The sequence below is a fragment of the Pongo abelii genome, chromosome 11 (assembly GCF_028885655.2).
Source record: "Pongo abelii isolate AG06213 chromosome 11, NHGRI_mPonAbe1-v2.0_pri, whole genome shotgun sequence".
Lineage (NCBI taxonomy): Eukaryota > Metazoa > Chordata > Mammalia > Primates > Hominidae > Pongo > Pongo abelii.
The window spans coordinates 90,084,422-90,108,611 of NC_071996.2; the positions used below are offsets into that span (position 1 = coordinate 90,084,422).

Genomic DNA, 24,190 nt, shown 5'->3' on the forward strand with positions numbered 1-24,190 from the left:
TTTTGGTTTTTTTTGGTATTTTAGTAGAGATGGGGTTTCACTATATTGGCCAAGATGGTCTCAATCTCCTGACCTCGTGATCTGCCTGCCTTGGCCTCCCAAAGTGCTGGGATTACAGGCGTGAGCCTGTAACTTATTCTTCACCTTAGAAGGACTATCTCAGAAGGCCCTACACCACTGGACCCCTAGAAATTTTACTGAGACTGAAGTTCCCTAAATTTTAGTTGGATTTATTTTCCATCCTCCTACATACAAACATCCCACCAATAAGTTCAGCATGTTTGCTGCTTCTTGCTCACTGGATCCAATCAACATGGTATCATCAGTGTACTAGACCAGTATGTTATCTTGCAGAAGCAAAAAGCAATCAAGTTCTCTCTGAATAAGATTATGACACAAAGCTGGAGAGTTGATATACCCCTGAGGTAGGACAGTAAAGGTATATTGCTGGCCTTGCCAGCTGAAGGCAAATTGCTTCTGGTGGGCCTTACATTAACAGAGAGTGAGTGTCCAGTAGTCCCCAGAATGTCTTATCATTTCCCTGTCTCCAATGCACAGTTACCCTTGTAAAAGGTCAGAGGTCTCCTTGGGGAAGGATGTGAGAAAGATTCACTGCATAAATTGTTGGTAATGTAGTGGGGTCCTTCCTCAAGGGGACCTGGCCTTCCCTTCATTCATGAGGTTCTGGGTCTGTAAACTGGCTCAAGTCTGGAAATTGATTGAGGGGCTGTGATTCTTTTTTTTTTTAATAATTCGAATTAATCTTCTGTGGTTTCAATCTAGAAGTTTTCTGCTTATATAATTTAAGTAGGAATGCAGTAGGCTTCCTATCAGTTTCACTTATAGGATCACTATGATTAATTAGCCAATGCCAGAGCTCTACATGACTCAGACTATTCTGATTGTCAGTTTCCCTCTGCTATCCATTACTGTTGCTTCATCCACCTTGCATTTGATGGTTGAGTGCTGCCACTTGGCCCTTGCTACCTCACAATCTAATTATTCTCATTGTATTTGAATTTTTAGTTGAGTTACTGTGGTTCCCACTGTTAGATCTGACATACAGAGAAGAGCAATTACAGGGCTCTTCAAAGGTGCAGGTGCTGCCCTAACAAATCTATTTCACATGGCATTGGTCAAGGTTATAGCTTCTGGACCCTCTCAGCTGGTATGAGTAGGTCTAAAGTGACCAATCCATTCCACCACCCCAATGTCCCTAAGCCTTTGGATCACTTCCTCAGGCATTTTCAGCTCACTCACAGTGGGCCATCTTTTAATCTATGTTTCAGCTAACCAAGCTAATAAACTATTAGAACTTTTTTTAACTCCCCGAGGTGCAACATTAAATGCAGAGTCCCTACTTAGTGGGCCCAAATCAATAAATTCAGTGTCATTCAACTCTATGTTCCTTCCACCATTATCCAACACCCTTGATATCCATTCCCATGCTTGTTCTCCAGATTTGTTTATATAAATTTGAAAACTCAAGCAGTTCTTTTCGAGTGTAGCACACCTCCTCATAGGTCACATTCTTAGCCTCACCTCTAGGGGCCCAATGGGACTTTAGTCTAGTTCTAGGACTAGGAGTAAACAGGGATGTGGGGGTGGCTTCTGAAGAGAATCAACATAATCTTGCCTGGCAACTGCCTCAGGAAAGGCCATCACTGTTGCCTCAGGCAGCACAGGGTTTATCTCCTCAGACAAAGGTGGAAAGGCTGGTGGCAGCATGGGTTGGGGAGGGGATGTTGACACTACTGGGGATGGGAAAGCTGTTTCTTCTGGTAAAAAATATTCATCACAGTTTAAAAACTCATTGTCCCTAGCTTCATCAGGGTCCTTTCACATGGCCCCATTCCAAGTTGCAGGGTCACATTCTTTTCCAATCAATGCCCTCACTTTAACAGTAGACACCTGATGAAGCTGTGCATGCACCTTTCATTGCAGGTCAGCCACTTGCATGATAAGAGATTGTGTCTGCCTTTCCACAATTTTGGCTCTTTCTTTACAGGAGATAAGGATCTCACTCAGGGCAATCTTAGCAGATTTAAGGCTCAGTATCTGCTTCTGAAGTCAGGAGATCGAATCCCTGAGTTCATTATTTCATTTTTTTTCATTACTTGATCCACTGAACTTAGGAGCAACCAACCAGATTCATTATGTTTCTTGGTTCTCCACTTACGGTCAAAGGTATTATGTATAGAGTCATTAAACTCTTTGCCTCTCATGCAGGATGAATCAGGAGTGACGGATGCATTTATTTTGCATAAGCCTCTAAAGAGTTCATGCCAAGGACTATCTGTGTTCTCCATACTATTAGAAGTAAAGCCTTAGCATTCTGGGGTCTAATCATATTAATCAGACAACTCTAGAAACCCCAAAACCAATGAAGGAACTCCATCCTTAATATTCTGTTCCTCTAGAACCACTCCTGGTACAAAAATCTGTATTAGGGTTCTCTAGTGGGACAGAAGTGATGTTTATATATATATATATATATATATATTTTTTTTTTATATATATATTTTTATATATATATATTTATATATATATATATATATACACACACACACACACACACACATACATATAAAGGGGAATTTATTGTCTTAACTCACATGCTCACAAGGTCCCACAATAGGCCATCTGTAGGCTGAGGAGCAAGGAGAGCCAGTCCGAGTTCCAAAACTGAAGAACTTGGAGTCAGGTATTTAAGGGCAGGAAGCATCCAGCACAGGAGAAAAATGTAGGCTGGGAGGCTAGGCCAGTCTCTCTTTTCACATTTTTCTGCCTGCTTATATTCTAGCCATGCTGGCAGCTGATTAAATGGTGCCCACCCAGATTAAGGGTGGGTCTAAATTTCACAGCCCACTGACTCAAATGTTAATTTCCTTTGGCAACACACTCACAGATACACCCAGGATTGATACTTTGTATCTTTCAATTCAATCAAGTTGACACTCAGTATTAACCATCACACAGCCTTTTGCACCCATACTTGTGGCACCCAAGTTTTTGTCCAGCATCCAGGAGAAATGAGGTCACAAAAATGAATTTAATATGGTAAATACAGGAAATTTTATTGCTGATAAAAGTGGCTCTCAGTGGGAAGGGAAGCTGAAAAGGGGACAGAGAGGGAAAATAATCTTCCTGGCCAGACTCCTTTCTGAAGCTATGCTGTCAAGCTGTCCCTCTGAAGTCAACCCACTTCTCTCTGACACCCAACTCTAGTCTCCAGTATCCAGCTGCTTCTCCTCTCTCTGCCAGCTGATCCTGGGTTTTTTGGGGGGACAGAATGTGAGAGGATTGGGCCAGGATGGTTTTGAAAAATTCAACATTTGAGCAGAAAAACAGTGATGTAAGTTCTCATTTTGGGATGTGATCTCAGGCTTTTCAGCTTGAGGGTAGGGTCCTCACTAGGGACCTGCCTGTTTCTGTCCAGAATTTCCCTGCTTCCGGTGCCTATCAAGGGCATCTGGAGTCATCAGAAAAGGCTTCTGCAACCTGTGTACAACATACAGCAATATTTCTTAATTTCTTTGACTCCTGTATACTGTTAGAACCTTTTAGCTATTTCAAGCCAAACTTGGCAAAAATAAATCAAGAAAACAGCAAGATACGGTTGCTGCCCTTTTATAACAGAGTATTGGCCCACATATTTTAGGACTGTACAATTTGTTTTTCAATATTACAATGAGAAAATAAACTACAGCATCAATTAAAGATTTCACCTTAGGAAATTAAAATATCAGCTGTCATAAATACATAATGTCATCACAAAAGAAATATTCCATTCCAAGCAACATTTCCATGTCAAGTTCAATTTGTACCTTCCACCTACCTTAGGCTAATAAAGAAGGACTTCCTCTGAAAACCGCTATGTACTATGCAATTATGTCATAAAATGAGTACCCTGTCTGTTATCAAATCACATTTTCCTCACATCTGAGGCTGACAAGTAACCCGTTGATTATACCTATGTACTCTTATTGCAATGCAAACTTCTGTCACCATGGCTACCACAGGTCAGGCTAGAATGCCTAGGTGGTACTAATACTAGAAATGGCTGGCGTTTCATGAGCACCTGCGAGGTATTAGGCTCTGCAGTAGGCAGCTTTTCAACATTTGTAATTAACCTTACAAATTTAGTATTGTTTTTGCAGTATGTAAATGAGAAAATTAAAACTTGGGAAGGTAAAATAATTGGCCAAGAATAGACAGCTATTAGATGGCAACATTGGAATTGAAATGCAAATCTTATTTCCAAATCTAGGGAATTTCTGCTATAAGTATTGCATATAAAGGCAGGTAACAGAATCATTGGAAGTAGAATAGGTGGAAATGGCCTTATTTTATGCTCCAAATATTATGGCATTCATTTTTGGTAAGTCATTTCAAGGCTGACACTTCTATTATTATTATTTTATTGTTAAAAGTCTTATAATATTGCTACCAGGTTTCTGACTTGGGTGGCTGAATTTGAAAATATAGGTAGGATATGCCATAAATAGCTCTTATTATTTTGAGATACGTCCCATCAATACCTAATTTATTGAGAGTTTTTAGCATGAAGGGCTGTTGAATTTTGTCAAAGGCCTTTTCTGCATCTATTGAGGTAATCATGTGGTTTTTGTCTTTGGTTCTGTTTATATGCTGGATTATGTTTATTGATTTTCTTATGTTGAACCAGCCTTGCATCCCAGGGATGAAGCCCACTTGATCATGGTGGATAAGCTTTTTGATGTGTTGCTGGATTCGGTTTGCCAGTATTTTATTGAGGATTTTCGCATCGATGTTCATCAGGGATATTGGTCTAAAATACTCTTTTTTTGTTGTGTCTCTGCCAGGCTTTGGTATCAGGATGATGCTGGCTTCGTAAAATGAGTTAGGGAGGATTCCCTCTTTTTTTATTGATTGGAATAGTTTCAGAAGGAATGGTACCAGTTCCTCCTTGTACCTCTGGCAGAATTTGGCTGTGAATCTGTCTGGTCCTGCACTTTTTTTGGTTGGTAAGCTATTAATTATTGCCTCAGTTTCAGAGCCTGTTATTGGTCTATTCAGAGATTCAACTTCTTCTTGGTTTAGTCTTGGGAGGGTGTATGTGTCGAGGAATTTATCCATTTCTTCTAGATTTTCTAGTTTATTTGCGTAGAGGTGTTTATAGTATTCTCTGATGGTAGTTTGCATTTCTGTGAGATTGGTGGTGATACCCCCTTTATCATTTTTTATTGTGTCTATTTGATTCTTCTCTCTTTTCTTCTTTATTAGTCTTGCTAGTGGTCTATCAATTTTGTTGATCTTTTCAAAAAACCAGATCTTGGATTCATTGATTTTTTGAAGGGTTTTTTATGTCTCTATTTCCTTCAGTTCTGCTCTGATCTTAGTTATTTCTTGCCTTCTGCTGGCTTTTGAATGTGTTTGCTCTTGCTTCTCTAGTTCTTTTAATTGTGATGTTAGGGTGTCAATTTTAGATCTTTTCTGCTTTCTCTTGGGAACATCACACACCGGGGCCTGTAGTGGGGTGGGGGGAGGGGGGAGGGATAGCAATAAGAGATATACCTAATGTAAATGACGAGTTAATGGGTGCAGCACACCAACATGGCACATGTCTACATATGTAACAAACCTGCATGTTGTGCAGATGTACCCTAGAACCTAAAGTATAATAATAAATATATATATATAAAGATGTTAATCTAAAAAAAAATAAAATCTGGAAAAAAAAGAAAATATCGGTAGGATAACATGTTCATTTAGTTTAAATATATTTGAATATATTAAACTTATGGTACTTGTTTGATATCCATTTTATCTTTTCTAATCCAGTGGCAAGAAAACTGCAAGCAAGCAACAGCCAGGTACACTGAGAGGGTAGTGCCTTTTGACAGTACTCTATGTAAACACAGAAATTCTATGGTAGCCTTTTAAAATGTCTTTTGAGAATCAGAGTGAATCACTGTAAAGGGATAACCTTAATCACTTTTTAGAGCTGCCAGCTGGAATCTTAACTGGAAATTCTGCAGGAAGACAATGACTGACTGCTAATGCTTTCAGTTGTTGATGACCTAAAAAAATTGCTGTATCACTCATTCTTAAAAGATTATTATTATAACTGTATTGTTTTAGTGGTGTGAAGGTACATTTCCTATTTCTTGTGATTTGTAGCTCCATATTCCCATTAATGTAGCCATTTTCCACAGGCAACTGTGCAATGAAAAGGAAAGAATTAAATCAACATTGATTCTTATTCACACGAGGTAACTTTTATCTGTGCAGATAATAATTCCTTTTTTTTGGTAATTATTTTACTTGCTTGCTTCTATATTGTTATATAATAGGCTGATGATTTCCAATTATATTTCCCATTATACACTACAGGCAACTGTCCAGAGTAGAGCGAGTGATTCATTAAAAACAAAAATGCAATGCACACATGTGTAAAATTATAATGTGGCTATAAATTAAATTATCAAAATTTGAAATCATAGAAATCTGGATGTTTATCTCTGACTACTTTGCAATTTACTTTGAAAATATAGAATTTTTTGATAGTAATAAAAATATGAACTAGAGTTGCATTTTTTTGAATTGGCAGAGCACAGAATCTACACCATTCTATAAATAGTTCCTAAACATTGGATTAAACATAAGTAAATAAAATTTTTAAAATTATAACTTTTATAGCGTGTATACACACTAAATCTTTTAAGCCTATATTTTAATATAGCTTATATATATATATGTATATAGGGGCTTTATAAATATAGTTTTAAAATGTTAAAGCCAGTTCAACTGTATGTAAGAACAATTTTATCTTATTTAAAATATATTTACAGGACAGCTTTGGCCCTTTTGAGCTCAAAAAATTAACATTTCCAATTTAAATACTTTTTATCTTTTTTCATCACAGCAAAAATGTATCTAGTCATCAACTTTTCATACTGACTCACAACATGGTTTCATTAACAAGTTCATTTGAAGGTCATAGATGTTTTGCTTTCCAAATATTTCAGTCTCATTGATTGTACATTTTAACAGAAGTTTAAGGTAACATGAAAAAGATTTTATATAAACTTCAGTCAATTTTACATGGCAGAAAATATATGTTATATTAAATATAATGGCTTAATGTTTTCCATGTTTTATTCTGTACATTCATGTGAAATATCACATTTCAGATATTATTGTTAAAACATTCTCTTAAAAATAGAAAACCTAGATAGCACATGTGATATGCAATATTCATCCTGAAAAAGATATGTGAGTGACTTTTGATTGGGTTACTGTCTCAGTAGCAGAATGTCTATTATGTGTACAACACAACACTTAATTAACATTCTACTGTGGTAAATGAACACAATTCTCCTAGAAATTACCTTCAGGGATTTAAAGCACATGGTCTTTATGTTTTCTGGGTCACAGACTCCTTAAAGGAGCATTTCTGACAATGCTATTCCCAGATATAGGCACCACCTTATGTACAATGGCAAAGATTTCAAGATCACCTGGGGACTGTATATCATCATGATGAATATTTATGTGCCTGAATGAAAAGAACAGACATCTCTTGGGTGCTTTTAGCTTTTGAGCCTATGAATCACATTTGGGGGCAACCACAATGTATTATGCCATGGATAGTCTCAACTACAAAAGGCAAAAGAGTCTCCTGCAAAATAGAAGCAAACTGAAAGTACCTTCTGCCTCTTAGGATTGGTTATATTCAGCCTCCTTCTTCCTCAACTTTTATTTCTCCATGCCAACCTTCTGGAAACGTTACAGGAGAAATAGCCCTTTTGTTTGCAAAAGGTGTGACAGGTTTTCTAGGTTACTTGATGATAGCACACTTTAGTTATGTCACTCTCCCAAGACAAATTGAGCTTTATTTTTATCTTAGAAAAAAGAAAGGAAGGGGAAATAGTGCATTGCCATCAAATGACATAATAATTTTTATTTAGATTAGCAAAAAACCCACATTGAAATGAGAAAATAAGAGCTTATTTTTATATTTTCACCCAAAGTTGTGCTTAACATTCTTTAAAGCAATATAAATACATTTTGTGAGGATATGCAGTTACATTAATAAGATTAGTTTCGTTGTTTCTAGCATCATTTTTAAGGTAACCAAGTCAAATGCCTTAATTTAAATATCTTTATCAATCAATAAGGTATGAAGAGCAAGACTTTATCTGGTAACTGCTTCCCTAAATTAGTTAAGATGATTTTGCAACTGCTAATTAAGGCCACAGAATGTGCCAGAAAATGTGATATTCTTCCGGCCTTCAGAGAACTTAATCCTATGTTTAGATAAAATATGCACATATTAATAATTACTAAAGTACAAAACTGTAAATCCACTACTTATGGATTTACTGTTACTTATGAGACCCACATATAAACTGAGGGTCTCATCTTATGAGACCCACACATAAAGTGAGGTGAATTCCTAAATATTAACTTGTTATTGCTGGTTGGAGAAATAAAAAATAACAATTAAAGAAATGTGTTTGTGTGTGATTTATATGTGTTTTAATATGTGAACTACTTTGTACTTGGAATAATTTTTTTATTAAAAAATCAGGGAAAAATATTTCAATGTATTGTAAAACAGTAAGTGTGGGTTAATAAATTTTATATATCCTACCCATTACATTGACTCTGTACTTTCTGGATTTTTAACTGAGGTCTATGAGTGTTCTTCAGAGTATCTGTAAATTATCTGATATTTTAATTAAAAATGTATGTGCATGTGAATGTATATGTTATTTTTCTGGAAAAAAGCTAGCTTTCATTAGCTTGTAAACAGTATCTGTGACCCAGAAAATGTCAAGGGGTTGGTACATTACCTGTCCTAATTATTCATTGTAAACTTTAAAACAATGACTCTGAAACATTGATACGATTATTTATTCCCAAAGAGTTAGCATGAGATAATAGACTAATTAAAATCTCTTTTTGCTGGAATCAAATTACTGAAATGTTCAATGTAGAAAACAAACATTAGCCTACAGCATCCCGAAAACAAAGTATTTCATGAACTGAATAACGTAAAAGAAGAGAAATATAAGTCAAATATGATGAAATTCATTTAAAGTGGTGCTTTCCATGAGGAGAACCTTATCATACATGAACACAATTTCAAAATACTTCATGCAATTTCTATTTCTATTGGAATTATCTTTCTACACACTTTAGATAATGTGCCAATTAGTTAACCAGTATCATCTAGGAGGAAGTTAAGTGTGAAATTATTGGAGATAATTTATTATGTAGAATTTGTTCTTGTTATATTATTAAAATCTGCAAATAAAACTATGTTTTTAAATAATTATGACATATATTTATGGTTTCCAGATATGTTATAGGATGCCAAGCTAAGTGTGAATTTCAAATAATGAATAATTTTTAGCATAACTATGTCCCAAATATTGTATGGAACATACTTATCCTAAAAAAAAGTCATTCATCTGAAGTTGAAATTTAACAAAGCATGCTATACCTTTATTTGCTAAATCTGACAATCCTACATATATCAAATATTAAAAATTTCAGAAGCAACAAAAAACAGCAAAACTTGCACTAAATTTTCAGATAGGCAGTTTAAGAAAGAAATTCTCTTGAGAATCAATATTATCTTATCAAAACATAAAAATAAATGCTTTCTATCTCTTCAACTGAATAACAGATTAATATACAGAATTAAAAAGTCATAAAATTAAATTTTAAATAAAGGAATGTACTATTATCTTTGATTATCACATTTAATAGAGACTCTGTATCTTTTATATTATTTAAAAAATGCCCTCTACAAATGAAATAGTTTCCAGGATTGGAGCGACTGTATCAAGAAATGCTTACAGTGGGCAGAATGTATAAAACAATGACTGAAGTGTTGGAGCACAAAAAGTTATTGATATGATTTGGTTCTGTGTTCCCACCCAAATCTCATGTTGAATTGTAATTCCCAATGTCGGAGGTAGAACCTGGTGGGAGGTGATTGGATGATGGGGGTGGTTTCTAATGGTTCAGCACCATCCCTCCAGTACTGTCTTGTGATAATAGAGTTCTCACAAGATCTGATTGTTTAAAAAGTGTGTGGCACCTTCCAATTCACTTTCTCTCTCTCGCCAGCCACGTGAAGACCATGATTGCTTCCCCTTCACCCTTCTACCTTTGTAAGTTTCCTGAGGCCTCCCCAGAAGCAGAAGCCTGCATAGTCTGCAGAACTGTGAGCCAATTAAAACTCTTTTCTTTATAGATTACTCTGGCCCATGTACGTCTTTATAGCAGTTTGAGAATGGACTAATACAGTTAGTTATTAAACATGAATTTACCATCCTGTAGTCATAGGAGAAACTATCCTGTAGTCATAGGAGAGTAGTCATAGAACGGTCCTGATGTATGTATGTAGAGAAAGAAGAGAAAATACATTGGAGGAAGAACTGTTGAAGGGCACTTGAAAATTGGAAAAGGATAAGGGGCAAAAGAAAACCTTGGTGGTGAAAGGGCAAGGTAAAATCAGAAGTAGATGTGAATGAAAGCAAAGAGTTAAACTAGCAAGTTGGATTGAGACTGTTTTATTTGGAAAAGAAAAAGAAATGTAATTTTTAGAGTTTGTCCAAGTTGAAGAGCCAGTTGAGAAAGGCAGGCTAAAAGGTGAGTGAGGGGAGGAGGAAATATTCACGCAGATCCCAGATAAGTTGTATAAGTTAGCAACAAAATGTATAATTGCAAGTCATACAGTCAAAGATATAGTTGTTAGGAGGTAGATTCTGAGTGAGTGATGTGATGAGCTGAATGTATCATACACAGTGTCAGTTGTTGGAAATAGTTTAGTATGTTTATGTGAATATGATGACTAATTAGTGCTTGCTATTTGTGTTTATCAAATAATATTGTTTATTGGAAAATGTAATGATATGAGAGTTGTCTAAATGGCATTTGCTTACTCTCTTGCACATTGTTTGGGTAAAAGAAGGGGTGAAGCAGTTTCACATCATTACATAGCATGTGGAATGGAAAAATGTTCAACATATATTAGTTGAATGAATAGATGAATGAGAGAAAACAAACTCAGAGGTATTCACAAAGATTGTACTGAAGCAACTTCTTTTCCCAAATAGTTAAAGAACTTGTTCTTTGGCTGGAAGGTAGGAGAAAGAGGAGGATAGAGAGAGATTTGTTAAAGGATATAAAATTAGAGCTAGATAAGAAAGGTAAGTTATAGTGTTCTATAGCACTGTAGGATGACTATATTTAACAATAATACATAGTTTCAAATAGGTAAAAGAAGGATATGAAATGTTCTGAACACAAAGAAGAGATAAAATATTTGAGATAATGTACATGGTAATGATACTGATCTAATCACTATACATTGTGTATATCAAAACATCACTATGTACCCCATAAATATGTAAAACTAGTATATGTCAATTAAAAATTAGTCAGATGCCAAATAAGGACTTGTTGTTATATTTAATAATCTAAATTATTAAAAGATAATATTTAATAATCTATAGTATTAAAATGGGTCTGCTTTAGTCAGTAAGAAAAATTAGTTGTTTTTAAAAACAAAAAGTCTCTGCTCCTTGATATCAATTTCAAGATTCAGTGCCAATACTCATGAATAGAAATAGAGATATATAAACTAAGTAGATCTTCAATATAGCTAGAGCATTTTTGCAAATCACATTCAAATGGTAAAATATGGTTAAATCTTTTAAATTCTATAAGAAATTAAACTTTTTTTAAAATAAAGAAGTTTGTTATAATTTTCAAAAGAACGAAGAGGCATATAGAAACCCATACTGAGGCAATTATGAAGAAAATACAAATCATTTAGAATTAATATGTTCTTGAAGAGCTCATAATATTTTGATGTCTGAGAATAAATGCCCTTCTATTCAGATTCCTAGAGCTTCACAGCTGGTTGTAACACATATTCATTTAAATTAGTTTTTAAAGATATTTTAATCTTTTTTAAGAAGTTAATTTTAATCTTTTTTAAAAAAGTTTCTATTAGGAGTGCTGCAATTCTAATTTAATTAATTTATACTGAAAACTGATTTATAAGAAAAAATTAAGATACAAGGAGATATAACTTTGTGCCCTCTAGACAGGGAAAAATTTAAGAAATCTGACTATCAAATGTTGGAGACTGTGTGTGGATCAAATTTGCTGTTAAGAGTCAAAATTTGTCTAACTATTTTCAAAACAATTGAACACTTTGTTGTACAAATATCTTTTGGACCCATGATTTCTAAAAAAATCTTCATTCAAGTGCACCTAAAGACAAAAATACAAGACTATTTCAGCAGTATAGTTTCCAAATGGAAAACATTGGAAGCAAACCTAATACACTGACAGAAAATTAACTTAAAGATTGTAATGTTTTCACAAAATGGAACACTTCACAAGATTAATAAACTATAGTGTCATGAATGTGATGTGCCACCACAACCCCACTTTGTACCAAGACAATCAGTTTCAGCTGCCAGGAGTATTTTCTGCTGATAGTTAATAGCTAATTGCTCTTGGGGAATTACCTTTGGTCAAAGATAGCTGCTTCATATATGGGCAGTCCACATCTAAGAGGTCACAAAGTCTGGCCACCTTACTTCTATTTGGGACTTTTCTGAAGGGTGCCCCAGCTTCAGAGCCTCCCTTGGATTTAGTCAATGTCTCTCTTGCAACTGCACTGTAGTTCATTGTCTCCTTTACCCAATCCTCCTTTCCTCATTCCTTATAGATGTGGTTCCTGAGAGCACTTGCCAATAAATCACCTTCACACATGTTTTGCTTCAGACTCTGTTTTCTAGGAGTCTGAACTAAGGCAGATGATATGAAGAGTAGTGTTAGAAACAGATTCTAAATGGAAATTTTATAGCTGGGTCACCAGTTGGCTACTGGCGATGAAGACCTCATCAATGACAAAAACATTCCGTGTGTATTCATCCAAGTCATAAATTTTTTGGAGACATAATACTATGCGAACATCTATAGGAAACTTCCACAGGTGTTGCTACTTATTATCAAATATCCTAATAATCTTTTCCATCTCTTTCTTCTTTTCAACTATAATGTCTATTTTACAATATAAGTGGGCATTGGCAAAATTTATAGAATTGGTATAATTGCTAGATATTGCTTATAGTAGATAGAATGGAAAACTTCAGCTTTGACAGTGGCTATAACTTCACCTGGCCTGTCTTTTAACCTCTAGGAGAAAGAATGATTGCTTTGTTTACAAGATTTACCTTTGTTATGTCTTTTCTATAACAATGTGAATGCAGGATAGAACAATTATTCCATCAACTATAATTCAAACAGTTATATAGAACAATTATTTTATCAACATATACAGTCAAATCCATTAAATGATGCTTCTTGGTTTAATTATATGGAAAGAAGTACTGCATCAATGACACTAGATGGAGTATTTATAGCACCAGGTATGATGTAGTAGAATAATTGCTAAATTTTGCTGGTTGTGAACAGAAAACAGTGTAAGTGATATACTACAAATGCAGTATCTCAATATTGGAAAGGTTTAGGGGAAATAGTAATTGTAAGGACTATGAAATCAGATGGCTATTGAGATTGGGAGGGCTTGGGGAAAATCAATGCATGGGAGAAAGCACATTTATGGTCTGGCCCTAGGGCTATTTTACCTTGCTTTCTTCTCTGTCAGATACAATTTGGAGGAAACTGGACATTCTGGAGAATATCACATTGACCCATTGTACCAATATAATGATGTTGATGATCATGTTAATCAATACGTCACGAATACTTTGGTAAGACACTTATAGTCAAGAGGATGGTAAACTTTATGAAGATGTAGGGGCCTGTCACAATCGTAAAACTTAACAAGGTTGGGAGAAGAAGTCCAATAGTCTGAAGGATTCAAGGCCATCCTGGAAAAGACACTTCTTTATTTAAGTTATTTGAATGACTCCTCCAGAATACCAATGGGCCTCTTTTTCTGGGGTACTTGTATAAGAGAATAGTTAGTACAACAAACCATAGTCCTTACCACTGCAGCTATTTTGAAGCTAGAACTGCTACTCTTGTTTTCTCCTATTTTATACATTCCACATTACCTTCACCATCAGCTATGAACTGATCAGCTGGCCTTAGTGTCTTAGCTAAGGGTGTCAAGTCCTCACCCCTGAGGAGTCTGAGCCCCTAGTCGCTATACACTTCCAGCTACTAACTACAATTGTAATTTACAGTCAAACTTGGGCAAAGAAATAAGTGGCACCCAAGTAAGTCATCTAGCCAACAGGTTTTTTTTTTTTTTTTTTTTTTTTTTTTTTTTTTCCCGACCCACATTTTGAAAAGAAGTCCTACTTCTTCCTGATGATCAGGGTAGCTAACTCTTCCAAGATGGTGATGTCAAAAGGACACACCAGGATGAAGGGGTGCCCCACTGGCCACATCTGGCACAACTTTAGTATCATAGGAAATAGATACTAACAGATTTTAGTTCAATAAGAATTCATGAATCAATATAGAAATCAAACAGAAAGAGAGAAAAAATATTTAAAATGACTTAAAATGTTAATGATTGAGGAACTGTTGTATGGTGGTATATGGGAATTCTTTGGACTAATCTTGCAATTTGTACATTTAAAATTATTTAAAATAAGATATTAAAAGGCTAAACTTTTAAAAGTGAGACATGGAAGTTTCAAAACTAAGATTCAAAACAACAAACTAAAATAAGTTAGATCTGAGTTGTCTAGAAAAACACATAAGCCGGGTTCTTACTGACTTTTCAGTGAACTTCAAAACAGGAACAGACATTTTGGTTGCCTATTGATAAATAGAATTATGATGATCTGTGGTTTGAACTTACTTATAGTCTCATTTTGGGGTTCTTGTTTCTAACTTATTTACAACTTTGTAAACTCACCATGATTCATGACTTCTGATTCATATTGCCTAGTTTATGAGACTGCATTGAATTCAGAATGCGTGCTGTGATGCCAAATTTATTTTACTAGTTTCTTATTGAAGATTTAGGACTATTGAATTACTTTAAGGAAAAAAATAAATATAAACAACTATCAGGGGATGCAAATGTCTTAGATGAAAATTGTCTAAAGAATTTAGAATTTTCTAGAGAAATTTGTTTAAACAAAACTACCAGCTTCATGAAATAATACACTTTAAAATAACGAATATAGAGTACCAGAAGAGTTATCACTTTCAGACTCTGAAGTGATTCTGATTATGTCAAATCAGCTATGTAGTAATTAAAGAAAAAAACTTAAATGTCATAAATTATACTACTGCTATGTTAGTAAGATATGCCTAATAAGTTATTCAAATCATATTGCAGTCTTCAAGCACAGAAACCATTCCATGTGTATTCATCCAAGTCATAAATTTTTTGGAAACATAATACTATGCAAACATCCATAGGAAACTTTTCCACAGGTGTTGCTACATATTATCAGAGACCCCAATAATCTTCTCTTTGTTTTTCTTCTTTTTAACTATAATGTCTATTTTACAATATAAGTGGGTATTGGCAAAATTTATAGAATTGGTATAATTGCCAGATTTATTGCTTATAGTAGACAGAATGAAAAACTTCAGCTTTGTCAGTGGCTATAACTTCACCTGGCCTGTCTTTTAACCTCTAGGAGAATGATTGCTTTGTTTACAAGATTTACCTTTGTTATGTCTTTTCTATAACAATGTGAATGCAGGATAGAACAATTATTCCGTCAACTATAATTCAAACAGTTATATAGAACAATTATTTCATCAGCGTATACAGTCGAATCCATTAAATGATGCTTCTTGATTTAATTATATGGAAATTTATATCAGCTAACTCTGAGTTTATCACATTGTAGATATGAAGCCAAAAAAGGGTAGAAAATCTAACATGGAGTCTCAGTGTGTGGCTCTGGGGTGGGGCCCACAGCATGTTTCAAAAGGTCCATAAATAAGATCACCTGAAAAGCAATGAAAAGAATGTTTGGTAGGAAGCCAGATTTTTTTTTTTTTTAAGGTTTTCATAGCAAAGCTAAGAAAAAGTAGCAATAAATGCTCTTAGTTTTAGGAAAAAGAGACTAAAGTTTTTAATTTATTTTTAGTAGTCAGTATAATAGATTAATGAGGATGAAAGTCAAACAGGAGAGGTCAATGGAAGAGTTGGGGCAGAGAGGAAATAAGGACAATAGGAGTCAAAACCACTTTCCTCTAAGAATTGCTTACATACATTGACTAGTATCTTTCATAGGATTTTGTCAGCTAATTAGTACATATAATTCATCCATAAATCTTAATTACCGAGTCATATTATTCTGAACTAAATTATTCTCCCTCCGTGACTCAGTGCTATGAAAAACATAAATATATTGCTCACATCACCCTAATAAACATGAAAGGTAAGAAAACTATGCATTAAAGGAAGTTTTTAAGAAAAAAAACTTTTCAAGTCAGTTTCTATTAGGGAAAGCAACCATTGAGAATGTAATCTATATTACAAATGTTCCTGAAAATACAATTATACAGCAATTCAAAAAGATGTGTGTGTCTCATCATAGCATTTTGACCAGCTTTGATTTACAGAGGAGTTAACTGGTAAATCATAACAATAGTAGGAAGTGCCTCCTGATGAGAGACTCCTCCAGTGTTACTGTAATTTCTACAAAATGTTTCCTCTTTGATACTTCTTGTTTATGATAGATAGATTAAGACCATTCTTTGCACCAGGCATAACAAATGGAATTCCCTTTTTTATTTTCTAGTTTCTTAGAAGAAAATGTTTTAATAATATGCTTTGATTAATATATGCCATTTCATGTGAGGCAGTCTAATTTACTCATAAAGTACTTTAGATTCTGTTTATGTGTTAGTTTAACCTTTATTTCGGTTTCATGTTATAATGATCTACATATTTCTGTTTTCGCTCTTGACCAAAATCTAATTTTAGGTTACACTTATTTATTCTTTTTAAAGATTCTACCACTGAATGGAAACATGGCATTGTTTAATTTTATTTTAAGTGGCAAACCTCAGTAGGGATTATACACTGGTAATAAACCCATTTGGGAAATGAAATTGATTGTGAAAACATATCACCAATTTCTTTAGGCCAGTATCATTTAAATTATTCAAAGTGAGAATTTTAAACTGAATCATGTAGATCAATTTTGAACTTTGTTTATGAGAGGGCAAAATAATCTGGGTGTGTGAGCCAGGGACTATGTATCTTTAGTCCCTTAGCCACTCTTGTCCTCACTTGTCTCATTTACAGAGTGAGAAAATTGGAGTACATGTCTTCCATGGTCCCTGCAACTCTGTGATCCTATGGTTTGCTTTCTTTCTACTTCACAAGTGTGACTCCAATATGTACAGGCAAAAATATGTCAAAGATATAGCCCCTAAGTCTAGAGCCTTGTGAACTCTCCATAAATAAATAATTGAATCAGTAAATGAAGGATACTTTGAAAGGAAATCAATATAAATAAAGCCTCCCTGTCTAAATCTGCTCTTCCCTTTGCTTGGAACTTTTTTTTTCCCCAGTTCTTCATATGGCAAGCTCATCATCACTCTTATTGCAGATCAACTGTCACCTGACTCCTCTACCTTCTCCTTTGTTGCCACCTGTCCCAGGGAAATAGTGAAAATGCTTTATAAAGTTTCAGTTCCCTGCATTCCTCAAGAAAAATTATGTTCAGAAAACTTCTCCAAGAGATTTATTTTACTTATTTAGTTGTCCTAGTAATCATAAACACATTAGTTTGACATAATGAGTTAAACAGTGTACCTGAAGAAATTGAACATTCAAATGTAGTGAATTTAACTGATTAAAAGAGAGTGCTCTTTGGAGATTAAGCAATAATTGCAGATGTTTCATTTACTGCTTTAAAAATTCTAATTCGAGAGACTTAAACATTCAAAGCATTTGAATAGATTACTAAACATTGAGTCTAAAATATGCAAAACCAATTGATTCTATTTTTGGCCCAGAATGCAGCATTTATAATAAAAGCTTAATGTATCAGCTAAAGCCTTATTAAAGTAGTAAATTTACCCTCATAAAATTGGGAGAATCACTGTGAATTAGGATCCTCTAGACTGTGAGTTTCCTTGTTTTTGATGATCTTGACAGTTTTGTGTAATGATGGCCAGAAATTTATACAATGCCCTCAATTGGGTTTGTCTGGTGTTTTCCTTATAATTAGACTAGGATTATGGGCTTTTTGAAGAATGACTACAGAGGTGAAATGCTATTTTCATGTGATAGAGTTTTGCATTCTGTTTACCATGATTAGATATCACTCCATCTAATGGTCTGAAATTATGTTATACAGATTACATGTTACTCATAGAAAATTTTTTATAAGTTGATTTATTTACCTAATATCTGTCTCTCACAAAATAGAAGGTAAGCTCCATGAAAGCAAGTATTTTCCTGTCTTGGCAATCACTCTATCCCTGGAGTATATGAAGAGTGTCAGACCCATAATAGGACTGTGATTAATATTTGTTGAGTGAGTGAATAAAAGAGCGAGAGAATGTATCTTGGGTGTAAGTAGCTGAATCCCATCTTAACTCCAGCTGAATGCTGTAGTCAAGGTACACTATACTGTACCAAGGTACTATATGAAGTCAGGGTTCTCTGGAGTTATAGAACTAATAGGATAGATGTATTTGTGCAGGGAAGTTTATTACGAGAATTGACTCACACGATCACAAGGTAAAGTCCCACAATAGTTCATCTACAATCTGGGGATCCAAGAAGCCAGTCTGAGTCCTAAAACTCAAAAGAAGGGAATCCAATAGTGTAGCCTTCAGTCTGTGGCCGAAGGCCCAACAGCCCCTGGCAAATCACTGGTGTAAGTTTAAGAGTCCAAAAGCTGAAGAACTTGGAGTCTGATGTTCCAGGGCAAGAAAGCACACAGCATGGGAGAAAGATGGAGGCCAGAAGACTTAACCAGTGTAGTCTTTCACATTCTTCTGTCTGCTTTTATTCTAGCCATGCTGGCAGCTGATTAGATTGTACCCACCCAGATTGAGGGTGGGTCTGCATCTTCCAGTTCACTGACTCAAATGTTAATCTCCTTTGGCGACACTCTCACAGACACATCCAGGAACAATACTTTGCATCCTTCAATTAAATCAAGTTGACACTAAATATTAACCATCACAAGTCCACCCCTTGTCAACTTGAACCCATACACATCTCCTGAAATCATACATAATCTTCAAATAAAGACGATAGTAAGGTCATAATTACACCTTACATAATACAACTATCTTTCTGACAACCAGAAACACACCAATCCCCAACCCAAATGCTATTTCATAAAGAAAACAGCACTTAAATGCTGACAGGAAGTCAACAAATCTTATGCCCCATGATAAAGAAAAAAGAAAAACAATAAAATGAGGACATTTTCTTAATACAAGTGTATACATGCACAAAAATGTTCTTTACAAAATAAGGAGGAAATACTCATGAAGTTTATACTCCTTGTTTCTGCAAATAGTCATGTTGTCATAGCTGGTACTGATGACTACCTTCTTCTAGTACCCATTCTGTATTCCCATTGCCTTCAGCAAGCACCTCAGCCTCAACAGGTCATGGTGTTTTACCTGGTGGAATGACCCAAACCTTCATTCCTGAAGGGTCTGGGCCATTTGTATTCCTGCCTGGATTGGGCTGTTATAGTTTCCCATTTACCTTAATCACAGGGCATGGTAATACTAAGAGACACCTAATGGATCTCCTGTATTCCATGCATACTCTTCCTTATCTCCATTGTGGAGTAGTAGACTAATTTCATCTTAATAGCCCTGGTCAGTCAGCTCAGCCAACACTGTAATGCCCTTCTTAGCCTTTTGACTTAGAGATAGGAGGAGCCCAAAGTGTCCAGATGCCAATCTTAACTTCCAGTTTAATGGAATCATTGTGTCTCCTGGTAGCAGAGTTTCTCCCTCAAAAACTAAGATCCCTAGGCCAGCAGAAAGTAATGCTGTGGGAACAGGTGGCAAAAATTTTGCTAGTGGATCACTAGGAGTGATGGTGAGTGGTGCCACTTCCATTTCCACCCCTTGACTCCTGGACCCGTGAATCCTGCCTATGGGAGAAACAGTACCATATATTGGATGCAGATTCAGAGCATACATATACAGCCTTCTGGAGAACTTTGCCTCAACCCTGCAAAGTATTGACAGCTAGTTGGCATTGTAATTATGACTTCAAAAGGCCATTCCACTGTTCCATCAATCCAGCTGCTTCAGGATGGTAAGACCAGTGAATTCTATGATCACAAGCCCACTGCTGCACTTCTTTAGCTGTAAAGTGAGTGACTTGGTCAGAGGCAATGCTATGTGGAATGCCATGATGGAGGATAAGGCATTCCATGAGGCCAGGGATGGTAGTCTTGGCAGTAGCATTGCATGCAGGATAGGCAAACCCATATCCAGAGTAAGTGTCTATTTCAATGAGGACAAACCACTGCCCTTTCCATGATGAAAGAGGTCTAATATAATCAACCTGCCATCAAGGAGCTGGCTGATAACCCTGAGGAATGGTACCATATTGAGGGCTCAGTGCTGGTCTCTGCTGCTGGCAGACTGGGCACTCAGCAGTGGCCATAGCCAGGTCAGCTCTGGGGAGTGGAAGTCCATGTTGCTGAGCCCATGCATAACCTCCATTCCTGCCATCATGGCCAATTTGTTTACGTGCCCATTGAGTAATGATAGGAGAGGCTAGGGATAGAGACTGAGTGGTGTCCATAGAATGAGTCATCCTATCCACTTGATTATTAAAATCCTCTTCTGCTGAGATAGAGTAACCCTTTGGTGAGCTCTCACATGACATACAAATATCTTCAGTTGTTGACCACTGGGAGAGGTCCATCCACACACCTTTTTACCAAATTTCTTTGTCACCAATTTTTCAATCATGCTTCTTCCAAATCCTTGACCATCCAGCCAAACCACTGGCTACAGCCCATGAATCAGTATATAATGGCACATCTGGCCATTTCCCCTTCCAAGCAAAGTCCACAACCAGGTGCACTCCTCGAAGTTCTCACCACTGGGAAGATTTCCTTTCGCTACTGTCCTTCAGGGATGTTTTAAAAAGGGGCTGTTGTGCTGCAGCTGTCCACTTTTGGGTGGCGTCTGCATATCTTGCAGAACCATCTGTAAACTAGGTTCTTGTATACTCTTGCTCTGTCAATTGATCATTAGAGAACTCTGTATGAGGCCATTGGTGCAGGCTGGGAGAGAGATGGCAAGGTGCAAGGAATGGAGACTATGGGTATTTGAGCCACTTCCTCATGTAACTTACTTGTGTACTCAGGACCTGCTCTAGCCCTATCACCTATATACCACTTTCATTTGATGGAATTCCATAGAATGCTCCTGTGCATGCCCCACTTTAGGGCTAGATGGGTCAGAAAACACCCAGTTCATGATAGGCAGTTCTGGTCACATGGTGACTTGATGATCCATAGTCAAACGTTCAGATTGTACCAAAGCCCAGTAGCAGGCCAAAAGCCTCTCTTGGATAACTACTCTCTTAAAAGGAGAGTAGTTATCTGCAGAAGTAGTTATCTGCAGAAGACCTTCCTCCAAAATCCTATGGGGGCCTGAAAAAGGCTCCAAATGACATCCCTATCCGTCACTGATACCTCAAACACCATTGGATCTGCTGGGCCATGTGGCCCAAGTGGTAGAGCATCTTATACAGTAACCTGGACCTGTTGCAGAGCCTTCTCCTGTTCTGGACCCCACTCAAAACTGGCCGCCTTTCAGGTCACTAGATAAATGGGCCAGAGTAACACACCCAAATGAGGAATGTTTTGCCTCCAAAATTCACATAGGCCGACTAGGCATTGTGCCTCTTTCTTGGTTGTAGGAGGGGCCAAATGCAGCACCTTACCCTTCATCTTAGAAGGAATATCTCAACAGTCCCCACAACGCTGGACCCCTAGAAATTTTACTGAGATAGAAGTTCCCTGAATTTTAGTTGGATTTATTTCCCATCCTTCTGTACACAAATGTCTCACCAACAAGTCCAATGTGTTTGCTACTTCTTGCTCACTGGATCCAATCAGCATAATGTCATCAATGTAATGGACCAGTGTGATGTCTTGTGGAAGGGAAGAGCCATCAGGATCTCTCCAAACAAGATTATGACACAGAACTGGACAGTTGATATACCACTGATGTAGGACAGTAAAGGTTTATTGCTGGGCTTGCCAGCTGCAGGCAAATTGCTTCTGGTCAGCCTTATGGACAGGAATGCAGAAAAAGGCATTTGCCAAATCAATGGCTGCATACCAGGGACCATGAGATGTATTAATTTGTTCAAGCAATGAAACCACATCTGGTACAGCAGTTGCAAATGGAGTCACTGCTTGGTTAAGCTTACAATAATCCACTGTCATTCTCCAAGATGCATTCATCTTCTGCACAGGCCAAATAGGAGAGTTGAGCTGGGATTTGTTGGGAATCACCATCCTTGCATCTTTCAAGTCCTTGATGGTGGCATTAATCTCTGTAATCCCTCCAGGGATGCAATGTTGTTTTTGATTTACTATTTTTCTAGGTAGAGGAAGCTTTAATGACTTCCATTTGTCCTTTCCCACTATAATAGCTCTCACTTTAACAGTAAACACCTGGCAAGGCCGTGCATGCACCTTTTGTTGCAGGTCAGCCACTTGCATGATAAGAGCTTGTGTCTGATTTGCCACAACTTTAGCTCTTTCTCTACAGGAGATAAGTTATTTCTCCCATTCAGAGAAATCTGAGAAGATCTGAGGCTCACTATATGCCTCTGGATCCAGGAAAGAGAATCTCCGAGTTTATCATTTTCTTTCATCACTTTGTCCAGTTAACTTAGGAGCAACCAATCAACTTCATTATATTCATTGGTTCTCCACATATGGTCAAATGCATTATGTGTAGAGTTACTAAACTCCTTGCCTCTCATGAGGGGTGAATCAGGAGCATCAAATGAACTTATTTTGCATAACTCTTTAAACAGTTCACGCCAAGGACTATCAGTGTTCTCCATACTATTAGAAAGAAACTCCTTAGAATTTTGAGGTCTAATCACATTAAGCAGCAGTATTAGTCTGTTCTCAAACTGCTAATAAAGACATACTTGAAACTGAGTAATTTATAAAGTAAAGAGGTTTATTTGACTCACAGTTCCACATGGCTGGGGAGGTCTCACAATCATGGTGGAAGGTGAATGAGAAGCAAAATCATGTCTAGTGTGTCAGCAGGCAACAGAGAATGAGAGCCAAGTGAAAGAGGAAACCCCTTATAAAATCATCAGATCTCGTGAGACTTATTTACTACCAGGAGAACAGTATGAGAAAAATTGACCCCGTGATTCAATTATCTCCCACTGGGTCTCTCCCACAACATGTAGGAATAATGGGAGCTACAATTCAAGTTAAGATTTGGGTGGTGACCCAGCCAAACCATATCAGCAGCCAACTCCAGAAACCCTGAGACCAACTAAATAAATCCATCCTTAAGATTCTGTGGCTCTAGAACCACTCCTGGTACAAAAATCTGTATTAGAGTTCTCTAGAGGGACAGAACTAACAGGATAGATGTATATATGAAGGTGAGTTTATTAGGAGTATTGACTCACATGATCACAAGGTGAAGTCTCACAATAGGTTGTCCACAAGCTGAGGGGCCAGGAAGCCAATCTGAGTCCCCAAATCTCAAAAGTAGGGAAGTCAATAGTGCAGCCTTCGGTCTGTGGCTAAAGGCCCAGATGTGCCAGATGTGCCTCTGGCAAATCGCTGGTGTAAGTTTAAGAGTCCAAAAGCTGAAGAACTTAGAGTTTGTTGTTTCAGGGCAAGAAGCATCCAGCATGGGAGAAAGATGGAGGCCACAAGACTTAGCCAGTGTGGACTTTCCAGGTTCTTCTGCCCGCTTTTATTCTAGCCATTCTAGCAGCTGATTAGATTGTGCCCACCCTGATTGAGGGTGAGTCTGCACCTCCCAGTTCACTGACTCAAATGTTAATCTCCTTTGGTGACACTCTCACAGACACACCCAGGAACAATACTTTGCATCCTTTAATTCAATCAAGTTGACACTTAATATTAACCATCAAATCAGGAAGAACAGCGTTTACTCAAATTCAGTTATAAAGATCTGGCATGTATCATTTGGGAGGTGTGTC

General features: G+C 36.6%; 1 long non-coding RNA gene and 1 pseudogene across 2 annotated transcripts in view; one reads left to right on the plus strand and one right to left on the minus strand.

Annotated features, from left to right (window-relative positions):
* The first annotated feature begins 3,920 nt into the window (after positions 1-3,920).
* The window catches only part of LOC129058067 (uncharacterized), a 195,069-nt gene continuing 174,799 nt past the window's right edge, over positions 3,921-24,190 (plus strand). The window contains exons 1-2 of one of the 2 annotated variants that reach the window (XR_010136063.1): positions 3,921-4,088; positions 10,126-10,222. This is a non-coding gene — a long non-coding RNA (uncharacterized LOC129058067). The remainder of the gene's footprint in view (positions 4,089-10,125; positions 10,223-24,190) is intronic. The other variant, XR_010136062.1, reaches the window with a different exon arrangement.
* Positions 18,740-22,706, minus strand: LOC134759567 (uncharacterized; annotated as a pseudogene).